The 14,774-nt window shown below is 42.8% G+C and overlaps 1 protein-coding gene across 5 annotated transcripts in view; it reads right to left on the reverse strand.

Annotated features, from left to right (window-relative positions):
- The window catches only part of PLCE1 (phospholipase C epsilon 1), a 290,230-nt gene that overhangs the window by 89,757 nt on the left and 185,699 nt on the right, over nt 1-14,774 (reverse strand). The gene's annotated exons all lie outside the window — the stretch shown is intronic.

Raw genomic sequence — 14,774 nt, forward strand, 5'->3', positions numbered from 1 at the left:
TTACATAAGAAGTCTTGATGTGAGTTGTTAGCTCCAAACTATCCTGATCCTATTAGAGCAGGGTCATTTATGAATCAATTTCATTTTCTTTTTGCATGATTTTAATAATAATCCTGACAATAAGAACAGCTTCTATGTATTGGGCATGTACTGGTGAGAGGGACACTGCTTACTCCATGTAATCCTGTCAGCCCTACACACCTATAAATACTGTACCCATTTACAGATGAGGAGGCTGAGGTTCAGAGTGGCTATGCTTGCCCAAGGTCGTACAACCTGTAAACTAGGAATGAGCCAAATCAAAAGCCTATGGTTTTAAACTACCATGCTTTACTACTTTCCATTTTCTCTTATGAGCGTTAGACCAAATAGTGACTTCGTTATAGATTTCAGCCTGATCTACTGAACAAAGAAATGCTTTACTGAGCAAAGGCTATGGGGAGCTCCGCTCGAAGATCTGAGGAGCTGTCACATCCCCTTTAGGAACAGAATGTTAGCATTCTGAGGAGTCACAGAGAATGTGCTGTAGGTACAACACTCCTGTTCTGTCACCTGTCTACAATTCCAAGTTTTCTATGATACAAAGAATGGGATGGGGTCCTCCTGAGTTAAAGAGTCTGGGAGTAGAAGAAGTGTGTGGAAGAAGGCCTGGGAGAGAGTCCATCCCTGCAGCTCACCCACGGAGACAGGTGTCCCAGGCTCAAGAGAGTCAGGAGATGCTCCCCAAAAACCTGCTTCCCAAGCTGCTGCCACCACTGCAGCAGCCCACCCGCTTTCTCTGGTCCCTGCAGTCTCTTCACTCCAACTAAGTTGTAGGACCTGCAGCAGATATATGCTCATTGAACAAATCTTTACTGAACGCCCACCCTCAAGGAGCTCACACCCCACTGGACACTGCTTTGGCCCCTGGGGCATGCGAAAGCACGGCAAACACCGCCCCTGCCCTCCCAAGAAATGGCAGCTTCTGTACTGCCCAGCACGACTGCTTCCTTCTTGTCCCAGCTGAGATCTGGCTCCCACGGAGGCTCTCCTTTACTTCTTCTCACTGGGGATCTCAACTGGGCAGTGCCAATAGGCACTGAGAGTCTGACTCTGTTATAGGCTGTGTTTGTCCTTTTCTGACATCAGTGAAATAATAATGCTATCAAATGCTCTCATCGAATCTACTTAAATCGGCTTTAAGTACTTAACATGTATTCATTTAATATTACAAAAACTCAATTAGGTATATGTCATTATCACTCCATTTTATAGATGAAATGGAAGCACAGAGAGGTTTAGTTACTTGTTCGGGGTCACACAGCTAGCAAGCTATGGAGGTGGGATCCCAACCCAGGCAGCCCAGTCCCAGAGCCCACGCTCATAATATTGTCCTCTGCTGGCATGAGTCAGTTCTCGAACGCTGGCATTTCTTGGGCCTCTGTCCTTGGACTTTCTTGGGTCCTTCTTATGCTACCTCTTCTCCCTAAGTAATTTACTTCACTTCCCTGGTTTTATACACTTCTTTGCTGCTGTCTCTGAATAGCTATCGCTTGTCCTGTATATCCAGGAATTAACGACATTTCCACCCGGAGGTCCCAAAGGCTCCGTCAGCCCACCCTGGCCCCAGTCCTTCACTTTCCCTTCACCTTCCATTCCCACATTCAGTGGCTGCCAAGTAGCCCAGATGTCACATCCACTGAGAACCCTCACATCGTTAATTAGTTTTCTGCGCTTACATAACTATCACTGTACTGTGACTACTTTCCCCCTGGTCCTTGACACTGGACTTCAAGCTCCTTGAAAGCAGGCATTGTTTTACGCACCTGTTTCCCAGCACAGGGTCCAGCACGAACGGTAGGTGCTTACTAACTTCTGGTTTTGAATCATGCATAGAACACAGCAGCCACTGCAGCCAACTCCCTATTGGTGCCGCCATTCTCAGAAGAGGATCCGGGCACCTGAGTGCCCAGGGCATCTGGGGGCTGCAGTGGGAAAACTGAGGCTGATAGTCCCGTCCTGTAATCACCTGTCACCTTGCCCTTTACCCACGAGGCTCAAGAGGCCAGTGCTGGGAAAGGATAACAGAGCCATGACACAAAAGACCTATTGGTGATTTGACCCATGACTGGAAGATTCCATTTTCCCTGAGATTATTGGGCATCAAAGAGGGAAGGGAGTGGCGGCCTTCTCATCTGCTCTGGAACGAACAGGGCCCATTCTGAGGTGTCCTGACTGATGGACAGGAAATGACCTCCCTGGTTATGGAAGTCCCCCGGATAGAGAAGTCACTGGCAGCGGCCATACTGCTTGGGACAGGGGAAGAGTAAAGGTTGTCTTCCGGGGCCACTGAGCAGGTCCAGGAGTTTCTGAGGCATATTGTGAATAACCCTGGACCCAAGGGCAGGTGGATGCCTGTCACAGCAAAGTCAAAGTGAGCCCAGGAAGCCACTATGTCACTTGTAGGGGCCAATGACAAATGCTTGCTGATTGCAATGCGGACGGTGAGCAGGTAACAGGAGACTAACAACAAAACCGATGTTGATCAAGCAGGAAGGAGAGAATAGGAAGGAATAAAATGGTTTGCATTTATTGTCACATATTCCTCTGAAGACAAATCTGTGTGAAGAAGCAAAGGATAATGGCATCCCACCAAGATAATTACCTCCTGGCCCTGTTGGACACTGGTAGATGTAAGATATCATTAAGAAGAAGATAATTAAATCTGCCGTCTGTGCAGTACATTGTATAGGGGTGAATGAAACTTGCTAGGGAATAAATCTGATGAAAACCAGAATTCTGTCTCTTCTACTTCCTTGTTCCAATGAGAAGGGGGGTGGGGGAGAGGAGAAAGAACACAATATTTAGAGCCAAAGAAGTGCAGGTTCATTTCTTGGCACTGTTGTTTTTCTTTTCTTTTTTTTTTTACTATTTATATGAACTTGAGCAAGTTTCTTACCGTCCCTGAGACTCAATTATTCACTCATAAAATGGGAATAATAAATATTCTGTATCATAACGGGTGTGGTGACTAATAAAAGAGAGAATTCAGGGCTTGGAGCAGAGTTCATACTCAGTAAATGTCAGCTAATATTGATAATTAAAAAATAACAATAAGCAGCTCCTTCTTCAAGAGGTAGTCTTTGTAGAAATAATGTTGGCCGTTTCATTACAGTGCCAGCTTCTTTTCTCTGTTTAGCAGAGAGGGACTTCCCAAGGACTCAACCCTCAGAAAGAATGAGTCTTCGTTTCTTTTCAAGATGCCAGACAGGAGAGGCAGAGGGAAGGTGGAGAAGGAACAAGAAAAAAATTCAGAAAAAAACATATCAATAGAAAGTCTAAGGAAAGTTGGCAGGAAGTGCTGGGAAAGAAGAGACGAAGGATCAGGGCGAGGGCTGTCTGAGGGAGTTGGGGCACATGGATATGGTTTGTTGGGAGGGGAAGTGCTTGGAAAAATAGCAGTGAGTCACAAATAGGTTCTACCAGGGCAGTCGCCCACGGCACCCAGAGCCCTTTGTCCAGGAAACATCAGGTCCACCAGACGGCGATCACATTTGATTCAGAGTGGGATTAAACAACAGGATGTGACAGTGGCCATTTCAACATCTTTTTCACTCTGTGAAAAGGAGGTCATCTTTTCTAGGGAAAGAATAGATCCAAATTTCGAATAATAACCAACAGAGCTGTACGTGTAAGGCGAACATTCTAGGAGGATAAAATTCCTCGGTGTGCCTCACCAACTACCTAATCTATAAAAATAATGAGTGTCCTGTGATGACATCATGTAACTGCCCTGGTGGGGCAAAGCAGAGAACTTGAAACTGACAGCTGAGAGCATGGAAGTTCAATTCGGGAACTCTAACAACTGCCCAGTGGACTGGCTCCAGCACTTCCAAGCCTCATTACTTGACACTTCATTTGTCTTGTTTGCTGACTGGCATATTTATTCATGTGTTCCTATCCCTCTGCAGCTTTAGATTTTGAAATCTGGGCTGGCAGACACTTGATCTGCCACTTTGAATTATTCCCATGTGTTCTACGTACAGTAGGTGCTCAATAAATATCCCAGCAGCTGTAGACCCAGGTAGTTAGGTCAGCAACGTTTTGTGATCATGTTTCCCAAACTGTGTCTGGGTCATGTTCTACCAGATGTTAAGTATTTTGTGAAAAAAGTGTCCGGGGCCATATTAGTTTGGGAAATGCTGGGGTAAATTGAGAGTTCTTCATTGGCAGGATTTCTTGGAGCTTTAGATATGCTAATGCACATGGTAAATCTCCAAGAAGGAGCTCATATTCAGAATTTCCCAAATTCTTTTGATCATGTGATTCCCCCACCCCCAAAAGAACACTAACATTTAGAAAGACTTCAGAATATTGGCACTGGGTCTCTCCAAGCTCCTTTAGCCCAAAGCAGACATAGCCAGAGGCTCGTCTCTACTGGCAATTCTGGACCCTGTTCCCTGCACCTGCCTAACGTAGTAACACATCCCTTCATCTCTAGAAACTGTATGGTATGAGTGGACTTTGGGGGGTAGGAATTGTCAGAAATAGCAGCATATGGATTTATGACCGGTGTCATACATTCAGCATCAATATATCTTTGGAGGAATTCTAAAACCAAGACACAAGGAAGATTTTTTTTATAATCCAAAATGAGGAGATTAAGGCATGTGCATAACTATTATTTCAGAGCCAGAGCCCTGAAGGAAGGAGGGAAGGAAGGAGCTATTTCATGAGGAAATAGCTGAGCATACCATCTTTTAGCCAGGTGGTTCCACTACATAATGGGACAACTAATAAGTCAAAGGTCTTTAAAGGTTATTGGGCCCATTTCGCTTATTCTACAGATGAAGAAACCCAAGAACCGGAGAGGTTAGGTGACTTGCTCAAGGTCACCCAGCTAATCAGTAGCAGTGCCAGGGCCAGACCACAGGGCCTCTGACCTCAGGACATCCTATAGTCACAACCTACTGGGCTTCTATGATCTCTGTGAAGAGGATTTGATGCACCGCTACCCCTCTCTCCTGTCCATGGATCCTCAGGGGCAGGCTCACCATGGTGAACAAGTGGCCCTGTCAGGCAGGAGCTAACCCAGTCTGATGGTGAGGAGGAGTAGAGCTGGGAGCTGCAGGAATTGCTAAAGACACTAACTCAGGGTCCTGGTTGGGCAAAACCCAAGGAACAAAAGGGAAAAGGGTCAGAGCAATGAAAACGAGAATGCCCAGGGCGGGGTCTGCCACGTCACAGCTCGCAAAGGACAGCAGACCTGCCTGCAGAGTTTCAGATCTGCCCAGGCTTGAATTTCTCCTCCAGCTTCAGTCAGAGAGGAGACTCCAGCTATGACCTGCAGACTGGGCTACAGAAGGGAAAGGACCCCAGAGAATGAAGATTTGGGGCAAATTTCTGGAAGGGAGGCAGAAAGGAGAACAGGAAAGAAATAACAAGAGTTGGTGCGGTTGCTATTTATCTTCCTTAGGGATGGCAGGAGAGGTCAAAGGAGGAAGCAAGAAACCTCCTCTGCTTCCAGGATGAGAGGAGTCCTGCAGGAAGAGCCCTCCTGGAAAAATTCCTGCCAAGATCTGTTTCTGGAAAGACAGAGAGGCTGATCATCAGTGGCAACAGCGGGTTTGGGCTGGGGACCCTGAATCACAGCTCCATGGGCACAAACCCAAGGATAGGAGCTGCAGAAATTCAAAACTTTGGAGATGGGGAGGCAGACCTGCAGAAGAGGGGATTTATTTTGGAGATGGGGACCGTGGAGCTGACAGGACTTGCGGCGTGGTGTTGCTGAATGGGCTGAAGTTAAAGCCTGCTCGGTTCCTTCAGGAGAGACAGTTAAAGAAGTTTGAGAGACGCTGACAGCTTTTGAGGATGTGTTGACAGTTCCTGAAAAAGTGACAGACCTGTTTGGGGTCGGGGGGTGTGGAGATTATTTAGATTGCATAGAACTGTGGCAAAAGGGGGTAGAGGCCAAATACAAGCCTTGCTTCTCCTGTAGAGAGGATAAGTTTTCACTCTAGAGGGGGAAAACCATGTTTGATATCTGGCGCAAGAAAGCTTTTTAGAGAAATATTTACTTGGAAAGTACTTAGGGTGTAGATGACAGAGACTTAAAAGTTAAAAAACCATTCAAGTATTAGAAAGCAACCCAACTCGTACCCAAAAAACCCCCAACGCAAACCAAAACAAATATGATCATGGTTTGGGGATGTTGACTGGACAAATATTCTTTCCTAGTAGATGCCGTGTGTGTGGGGGGGCAGTCTATGTTTCAAATCACAGGTGCTGGATTCAGCCCCAGCTCTAACATTCACTAACTGAGTGATAGTGGGCCAATTACTTAGTTCCTTTCTTATTCTTTCAATTTAAAGCAGGCCTATAAGCAACACCTTCCTTACAGAATTGTAGGATTAAAGGAAATAAGGTGAACGTGCTTTATACACTTATAAGAACAATAGAAAGGTTAGCCAATTAGACTAATATTAATGGGCACATATTCAGTGATTTCCAGATATGGCATTTAGTTTTCTGAGGCACTTATATTGAATGTGGTATTTCTTTGAACTTAGAAATTGCAATGTTTTATTAAAGCTTTATGTTTCCGTCACCGATCCGCTATACAGCCTCCGCCTGGCCTCTGCTCCGTGGTGGGACCAGAGAGCATTCTGCCCGAGGCCCACGTATAGAATAAGCCAACATTATACCCAGACTCATTCTTCAAATTCTATATTTTTATATCTTTCCTGTGGCAAGGGAGGAATTACTAAAGAAAGATGCTTTTTATGTCCATGAGGTACTACAGATAAATTAACAGATGCTAACAAGAGCAAAAGCAAAAGTTTGCCAAGAGCTGATGAGAGTTGAGTGTATAACATACAACAAAGAATATCTGAAAACTAGATATTTTCATCTAAGTTTGACAAAGATATTTCTTCCTATTTTCTCCTAATTTTCTAAGTACTGGAAAACACAGTCAAAAACTTAAATGTTTTAGTCGAATATTTTTCTAAAGCCAAATTGGTATGCACACTTTTTTCCTTTTAATTCTAAATGAATAGACTATAGCCCCCTATCAAATATATCTAACACCTGTAGCTTATAAACTCAGGCCCAGGTTTTCTAAAAATGCTGAGCATGTTTTAATATTTTAATGATAAAAACCAGATGTCTTGTTTTACACAGCCTGCAAGAAAACATACAACCTTACAAAGAACACTCACCATTTTAAATCTGATTAAACTGTATGCCAAACAAGACTGGAAAGAGTAGGGTGTTTGTACAAATGATCTTTTAAAAAGCATTTTTCAAATCCACTTAAATGTTCTGGAAAACTCCTGAATATTTATTTACATTCCATCCTTGCATTGGAGTATTAGTTTGGTGCTCGAGTAGGAGTTGTGATGATGAGGTTGATGGTTCAATCTGTGTTTCCAGGCCCATGTGGAAGGAACTCCGCTTCGATCACTGATATGTATGACAATACCATCTAGAACCGGTGGTTCCTAAATGTGGCTTGGTATCAGAACCACCCGTGAGACTTTCTCAAAAATACCCAATTGCAGACGTCATCATTGAACGTCTAATTCAGCAGATTTGGGGAGGGAAGTAGGAATCTGCCTTTCTACAAAGTTCTCCTAAAGTGATTCTAATAGAGCCTGGGAACCATTTGATCTAAGGCCCTGGGCATTTTTTTTTGTTTGCTTAAATGTGCATAGGAATCATTAGGGATTTTGTTAAAATGCAGCTTCTGATTCATTAGGTCTGGTGTGTGAGTGAAGGTGGAAGATTCTGCATTTCCAACAAGTTCTCAGATGCTGCTGCTGATCCAGGGACCCACACATTGCATTTCTTTTCTTTTTTGTTGTTCCTTTGTCTGCCACTTAATTTCATTGTACACATATTTCCCCACCCATCCGACATTATTACTATTATTATATACAGTCAATATTCACTTCAATTCACCAATATATGAGGTCTGACACTTAAGTTTGCGAACTCATCCTAGTAAAACTGCTACATGCCTCATTGCTGAATATCACTACAGTCACCTTCAAAGTACTCCCCTTGGGAAGCTGTGCACTGACACCAGTGCCTAGTCTACCCTTCAAAGCAATTTTGGAACTCTTTTTCTGGAATGGCCATCAGAGCTGTTGTTGTATTACCCTTGATGTCCTGAATGTCATCAAAATGTCTTCCTTTCAATATTTCCTTTATCTTCAAGTAATGAAAGAAGTCACTGGGGGACAGATCAGGTGAGTAGGGAGGATGTTCCAATACAGTTATTTGTTTACTGGCTAAAAACTCCCTCACAGACAGCACCGTGTGAGCTGATGCATTGTCGTGATGCAAGAGCTCCTTCGGGACCATTTTTGCACACACCTTTCTCATGCCAAGATTTTCAGGTAAGATTTTCCTAATTGTTTCTCTATCGATGTTTACTTGGTCTGCTGTGCTTCTGTCAGTCAGCCAATGATTTGACGCACAATTCAATGAATTTTGGCAATGTTTTTGTCAGTTCTGCTCGTTACTAGCTGCCCTGACCTCTCTTCATCACTGATGCGTTCTCTCCCCTCAGAAAACATTCAATCCATTTGTACACTGCCGACTTCTTCAGAAGCTTGCATTGCATAGGACTGGCCCATTGATGCCACAAATGCCAGCTGTTCACAGGCGACACAGGCTGGCCTAGATCCCTGTCTTTTAACTTATCCTCAAATCATTTCAGTATGGCATTGAGGGGAATAAGATATAAGCGCCCCACTCCCCACAACTGCAAGTAGAAAGAGACATATACATATCTACATGCTGAGAAAAACACTGAGAGACAACTCAACTATCTTTCCATGGTGGAAGGGTAAAGAGTACCCAACAGAATAAATAGCATAGAGCAATGACAATGTATCAACCATAGCTACACATATCAACATGGATGAATTTCAAAAGCAAGGTTGAGTGAAAGCACAGGTCAGAAAAGAATACATACTATTTGATCAAAACCTTCCAATGATTTCCCATATTATTCTGGGTAAAATTGAAAGCCCTTACAATGGCCTACAAAACTATACCATCTGATGACCTCACTTGTACTGTTCTTTCCTCCACGCTAGCCACACTGACCTTACTGTTCCTTCTGCCTGGACTGCTCTTCCTTCAGATATCCAGATGGCTCCCTCCCTCAACCCTGTCCTGTCTTTACTCAAGGACGAGTGTGTCAGCGAGGACTTCCCTTACCACCCTACTGAAGGTTCTAATAGTCATCCCTCCCCAATACCCCCCCATCCCTCTTCCTGGCCTTATTTTTCTCCCTAGCACTTATCATGCCATACGTTTTACTTACTTATCTTAACATCTGTCTCCACCTAACTAGAATGTAATCCCTGTGGGTAGAAATTTTTTGTCCATTTTTCCACTGCAGCATTGCTAGAGCCTAGAACAGTGCCTGGCCCATAGTAGGCACTCAAGCAATATTTCTGGGTGAATGACTGAATTAAAAAAATGAATGATATTCCAAGAAAAATCAAGAAGCAAACAAAAGTGCTGGCTGACTGATGACAGGAGGAAGAACTCATTTCCAATTCAATTATGTTGGACCAGAAGAGTCATTTTTGGCAGCCTGCCTCTGACATAATTCTAGTTGATGGATGAACCCATTTAGGAATCCATTTAGGAAACTGGGGGATGCATTTTGGGGCTGCTCATCATGGAAAGGGCATTAGGATGCTGCCTGACTCACAACACAGTATTTTAAAGAAGCCACAGTACATTTGTTTCCTGGTTGAGATGGCCAGCTGTCAGCTTCGCCTGCAGACTTCTGCTGGCAGTCTCTTCCTCTCTTCCATGCTCTATTATTTAGTCACTCAACAAACATTTGTGGAGCAATGTCCAAGTGACAGGATTGCACTAGGGTTTCATGGGCATAACTTTATTCTTTCTGTTAAACAGACCTTTTCAAATTTATATGCATGCAACTGTATTTCATCTTCATTCTCTCCCGCCCCCTGCCCTGACCTGCCCTGCTTTCCTTTCCCTTCCTTTCCCCTTCCCTTCCCTTCCCTTCCCTTCCCTTCCCTTCCCTTCCCTTCCCTTCCCTTCCCTTCCCTTCCCTTCCCTTCCCTTCATTTTCCTTCCCTTCCCTACCCCTCTCTTTCTCTCCCCCTCACCAGGTCCTGGTTTAATCTTTATTATTTTAAGCAATGCATGTTTGTTGTAAAAAGAAAATCCAACAATATAGCATTCTGTATGGTACAAAAGGAAATTCCCTCCCTTCTTCCTTCACTATGGGTCACCATAATAATAAAATTTATTGGTGCTCTCTGCTGATAGATAATTGAGATTCCCCTGGGGACCAGAATGGTGGTGAAAGGGAAGAGAACTTTCACAAACCTGAATCACTTTTGTATATAAAAGGACTTGCCAGGAATCTCTATTTTCAGCTGTCTGTAGCATGTCACACTTGTCAAAAACTTGGCTGAGGCAACTGGTATTCGAGAAAGACATCCTACAGGTCATACCAGACATTCATTCCTTAGATTTTCTAGGCTTTATCCCTGTGTCAAGTAAGACGGCCAGGGAGCAGCACACCTGGGCCAGATTATTTTAGCTCCCCACTTGCATACCTTCAGAGAGCTATGCTTTTTAATTACGTCCTTTTATTGAGGGTCAATATAAAATATGGCCAGTGGGAGACTGTTTCTGCAAATGTTTTGGTCCTCAAAACTGCTCTTGAAGAGTATCCATTTTCAATAGGACACGTACAAAAATTCCTCCCAAAGTTTACCTTGGATTTTCTGATGATCTGGTACGCTGCTGCTTCTTGGCCTTCTCCTGCTCCTTCGTCTTCTTTTCCTTCATCTCCATACTCCTTCTTTTTCAGAGAATGAGGACAGTATAACTCATCGTCTCTCTCTTTCTGCCTGGGCTACCAGGAAGTGCGGACCAACTTTGGAATCAATGGCATCAGTTTCTTTTTGCCCAGGTATTCTTTCTTGCATCATTCTAGACTTGCTTGAATGACTTTAGACTTTTTACTCCACTGTTTTCAAAAACTTCTTGAGATTTCTTTCTTTTTTTTTTTTTTTTTTTTGCAGGGCGGAGGAGACATACTGTGTTTACCCGAAAATAAGACCTAGCCGGACAATCAGCTCTAATGCATCTTTTGAAGCAAAAATTAATATAAGACCCGGTATTATATATTATATTATATTATATTATATTATATTATATTATATTATATTATATTATATTACATTATATTATATTATACCTGGTCTTATATTAGAGTAAAATAAGACCGAGTCTTATATTAATTTTTGCTCCAAAAGATGCATTAGAGCTGATTACCAGGCAAGGTCTTATTTTTGGGGAAACAGGATAGTAACACGTTAACGAACAGTCCAATGCTGACATTTTACAATTTACCAGTAAGGAAAATAAGGGCCAGAGACGTTGTCTTTACTAAGAGCCACAAACAGCTGGTAGGCAGAAGCTTTCAGGGGGACCCCAGCGGGTGACCACCCTTTGTACTACCCTATATTGTTTCAGATTAAAGACTAATATTTCTCCTGCCTTCACATGTTGTAGATACTTGCTCAGGTTGATTTCCTTTGCGTTCTGCTTTTGTGGGGAGAAGCCAAGGGCGTGGTCTATCTGATCCTCCCCCCAACTCATCACCATCAATGCACAGGTTGACAGGGTCTAGGAGGGAGGGGGAGGTATCTTCTCACATCCTTTCATTTCTGCTAATGGAGGCCCAGCTCCAGCAACCTACCAAAGCCACCTGGGACTTCAGACATAAAAAGGAAGATCTATACAAAATATGTTTAGGAATCGAGGTGTTTCTGAGCTTTATATTTTTGTCGTGGAGTGTGGGGCCACCACAAGGGAGGACACAAGCAGTTACATGCAAGCTGAAGAACTCTGCATTTTGAAGTTTAAAATATGGTCGTTTCTACTCCTAAAGCAAGTGTGATTGATTGGATTTAAAATAATTCCCACCTATTGATATGAAGTAAAAACATTAATATGAAGTAAAAAATTCCTATTTGTACTTTCATGTTTCCTTGTATGGAAAAATATGGCAAGTCTAAAGATGGGCCCAAGAGTGCTAAGCTAGACAGACATTCAGGGCAGACAGACAGCTGTCCATAAGTGCTATGGAGCAGGGGGTTACTAGTCGGGGGGAGCAGAGAGTGTGACGGAGCCGTGATCTTCCTAGAGTACCATTACGTGTGGCACCCCGCTCTCCCACGTACCAGCTGGGGGAACGCCAGCATGTTTTCTCAGTTCTTTGAGCTTCAGGGTTCCCATTGGTAAAATGGGAACAGGAGCTGTACCCTAAGGCTGTGCACAGGCTTTGATAAGGCTGCATGTATGGAGCACACAGTGTAGTGCTAAGTTCCCAGCTAACTGTGGTGTTACCATGACTGAGACAGGTCAGAGCAACCATCGCAGCCAGTCAGTGACAACTTTCCTTAACCAACTAGGCAAGAATCATCAAGAAAAACCTGAGAGGAACAGCAGTCATGGAAGGTACTGAAGAGGCACTGGGGACATTTAGCTGAGGACACACTTGACTGCCTGGGAATGGAGGTAGCTGCAGAGATGACAGTTTCAGACTGCAATTACGATGAGCCAGACTTACGTGAGAATAAATCAAGTCAATGAATAAACTCCATACCTGGTAATTGTCTAACTCTGCCAGACATACAGAGCTTGTAGCCGAGGGGCCAAGGTTTCTTCACATTGTCATCAAGTCATAAGTGGCCAGCTGAACATATAATGGGTCCAAGTGCCCCTGGAGAGATCACAGTCCTAAAATTGGAGCCTGAGGAGAAGAAACCCTCACACACTGAGAGGTTGGCAGCCATGACGCTTGAGGGTTGGGGTCAGGGAGCATCAGTTTCTCTGGGGGTGGGGAGTGGTGGTGAAGTTCTGGGCTCAGTTTCATCACAGATAGTGATTTGGATCTGAATGTAAAAACATCTTGCCAGAAAATTTCTGTTTCTCACTAGAAAGTGAGCTTCCTTCTGAAGCTCACTAGAAAACAATGAAAGATTAAAATGCGACATACCCTTTAAAGGCAATACTATTATCGTAGGGAGGGGCAAAGGGTACTCATGCACAGGAAAAAAATTAAGCAAAGGGTACTCATGCACAGGAAAAAAAAAGGAATATGGCAGTTTTGCCTTGGTAGCAAACATCTTGACTGACTGACCCAGATGATCCAGATGTTTGCATGTGGACACATTCTACACGTCGTGGTCACCTTATACAAATGTTGGGTTCTGTAACACTGGTACGTTGACCTTATTTGTACAGTGGCTCTTATTTGTTCATTTGAAAAGCAAAACTAAACAACATTTAAGAGAACAAACTAAAATCAAGTTGGATTTTGTTATTAACTTGGCAGATAGAGTGGCCTTTGATTTTGTGCCTGATATTCTGAATAATTGTCTGCTGGATTTTTTTTTTTTTAAACCAATTTCTTCTTCATACTTAAGTTTTAGAAAAGAAATGCTTTCCAAATATCTATAGTCATCTTTCTCTTTCAGTATCTCCATGAGCAACAATAAAACATCATAATAAATGTTTCATTTGAAGCTCACATAATTCACGTCATACAACCTTTGAAAGAACTTATCTTGTTTAAAACATTATCAAGATTAAATTGATATTCTCCAGAGAATCATTTTCGGTGGGACAAAGTGTTCTACATAAACAAATGAAATTTTAGGTCTTTCTATTACTTATTTTGTGAGGAGATAACCTTTCAAAAAAGTAAAGCTGGTATTTTAGAATATTTTTAGACTTACAGAAAAATAGCAAGGATAGTACAGAGAATTTCCATATACCCAGCACCTAATTTTCCCTTTTATTAATGTTTTAAGGTAGTATGGTACATTTGTCACAACTAATAAAACAATATTGATAATTATTAACTAAGTTCCATACTTTGCTCATTTCTTTCTCATTTTTACTAAGAAATGAGCGCAGTATGGAACTTAGTTAATAATAGGATGTCAACATTGTCTTGCTGCCCTCTCTCTATGTAGACTGCCTTGACTTCCCTGCATGGCCGCTTGAGGCATGCAGCGCCTCCTACAGGACCCATGAGTAATAAACTTCTCCATTTCACTTTCCTTTGCTGCCTTTTGTTCAATCAGGGCTCACCATCTGACACTCTGGGCCTCTATTTGACGAAGATTAATTTAACACAGTCACAAGAGACTATAATCTAATACTATTGTATTTTGTTGCCCAAATTGTCCCAGCTTTGGCTCTTGTGCCTCTTTGACATTCCCCATCATTGTGGGTTTTCTGGACCAGTTCCTTACATTCTAGCACCATCAGATCCTTCAGGTTCATCTTGTGTATTTCCTGCCCCAGTCTTAGAATCAGCCATTTCTCCAAGACGCCATTTTACTGGAAAATGGTATTAGAAACCAAGATATGGGGGTTAGGTGTGCTTATAGCTCCTGGGGTGTCAGTTGTTTCCAGGCCCTTTCAGATGACGGAGCAAGGAAATATATGTGTGTACACTAACCGGTGAATATGTACATGTCTGTAAATATTTCTGCATGTGACCATCTGTCTAATATGTTAAACATCAGCTCATACTGATGTCAAGGAGAATACCTTTTGTTTGTTTGTTTCCTGTGCCTTTCTGTTTCTAACATGGAAAAAAGTAAATTTCAAATTTGAAAAAATAAGTTAAAATGATTACTTTTATTGCCAGTTTTCCTACTCCCACTGCAGTGGGGCATTTAACTGCTGCAGTCGCACTGAATGCGTTGCCC

This window comes from Rhinolophus sinicus, chromosome 15 (genome assembly GCF_057876585.1).
Source record: "Rhinolophus sinicus isolate RSI-liver-muscle chromosome 15, RSI-T2T, whole genome shotgun sequence".
NCBI lineage: Eukaryota > Metazoa > Chordata > Mammalia > Chiroptera > Rhinolophidae > Rhinolophus > Rhinolophus sinicus.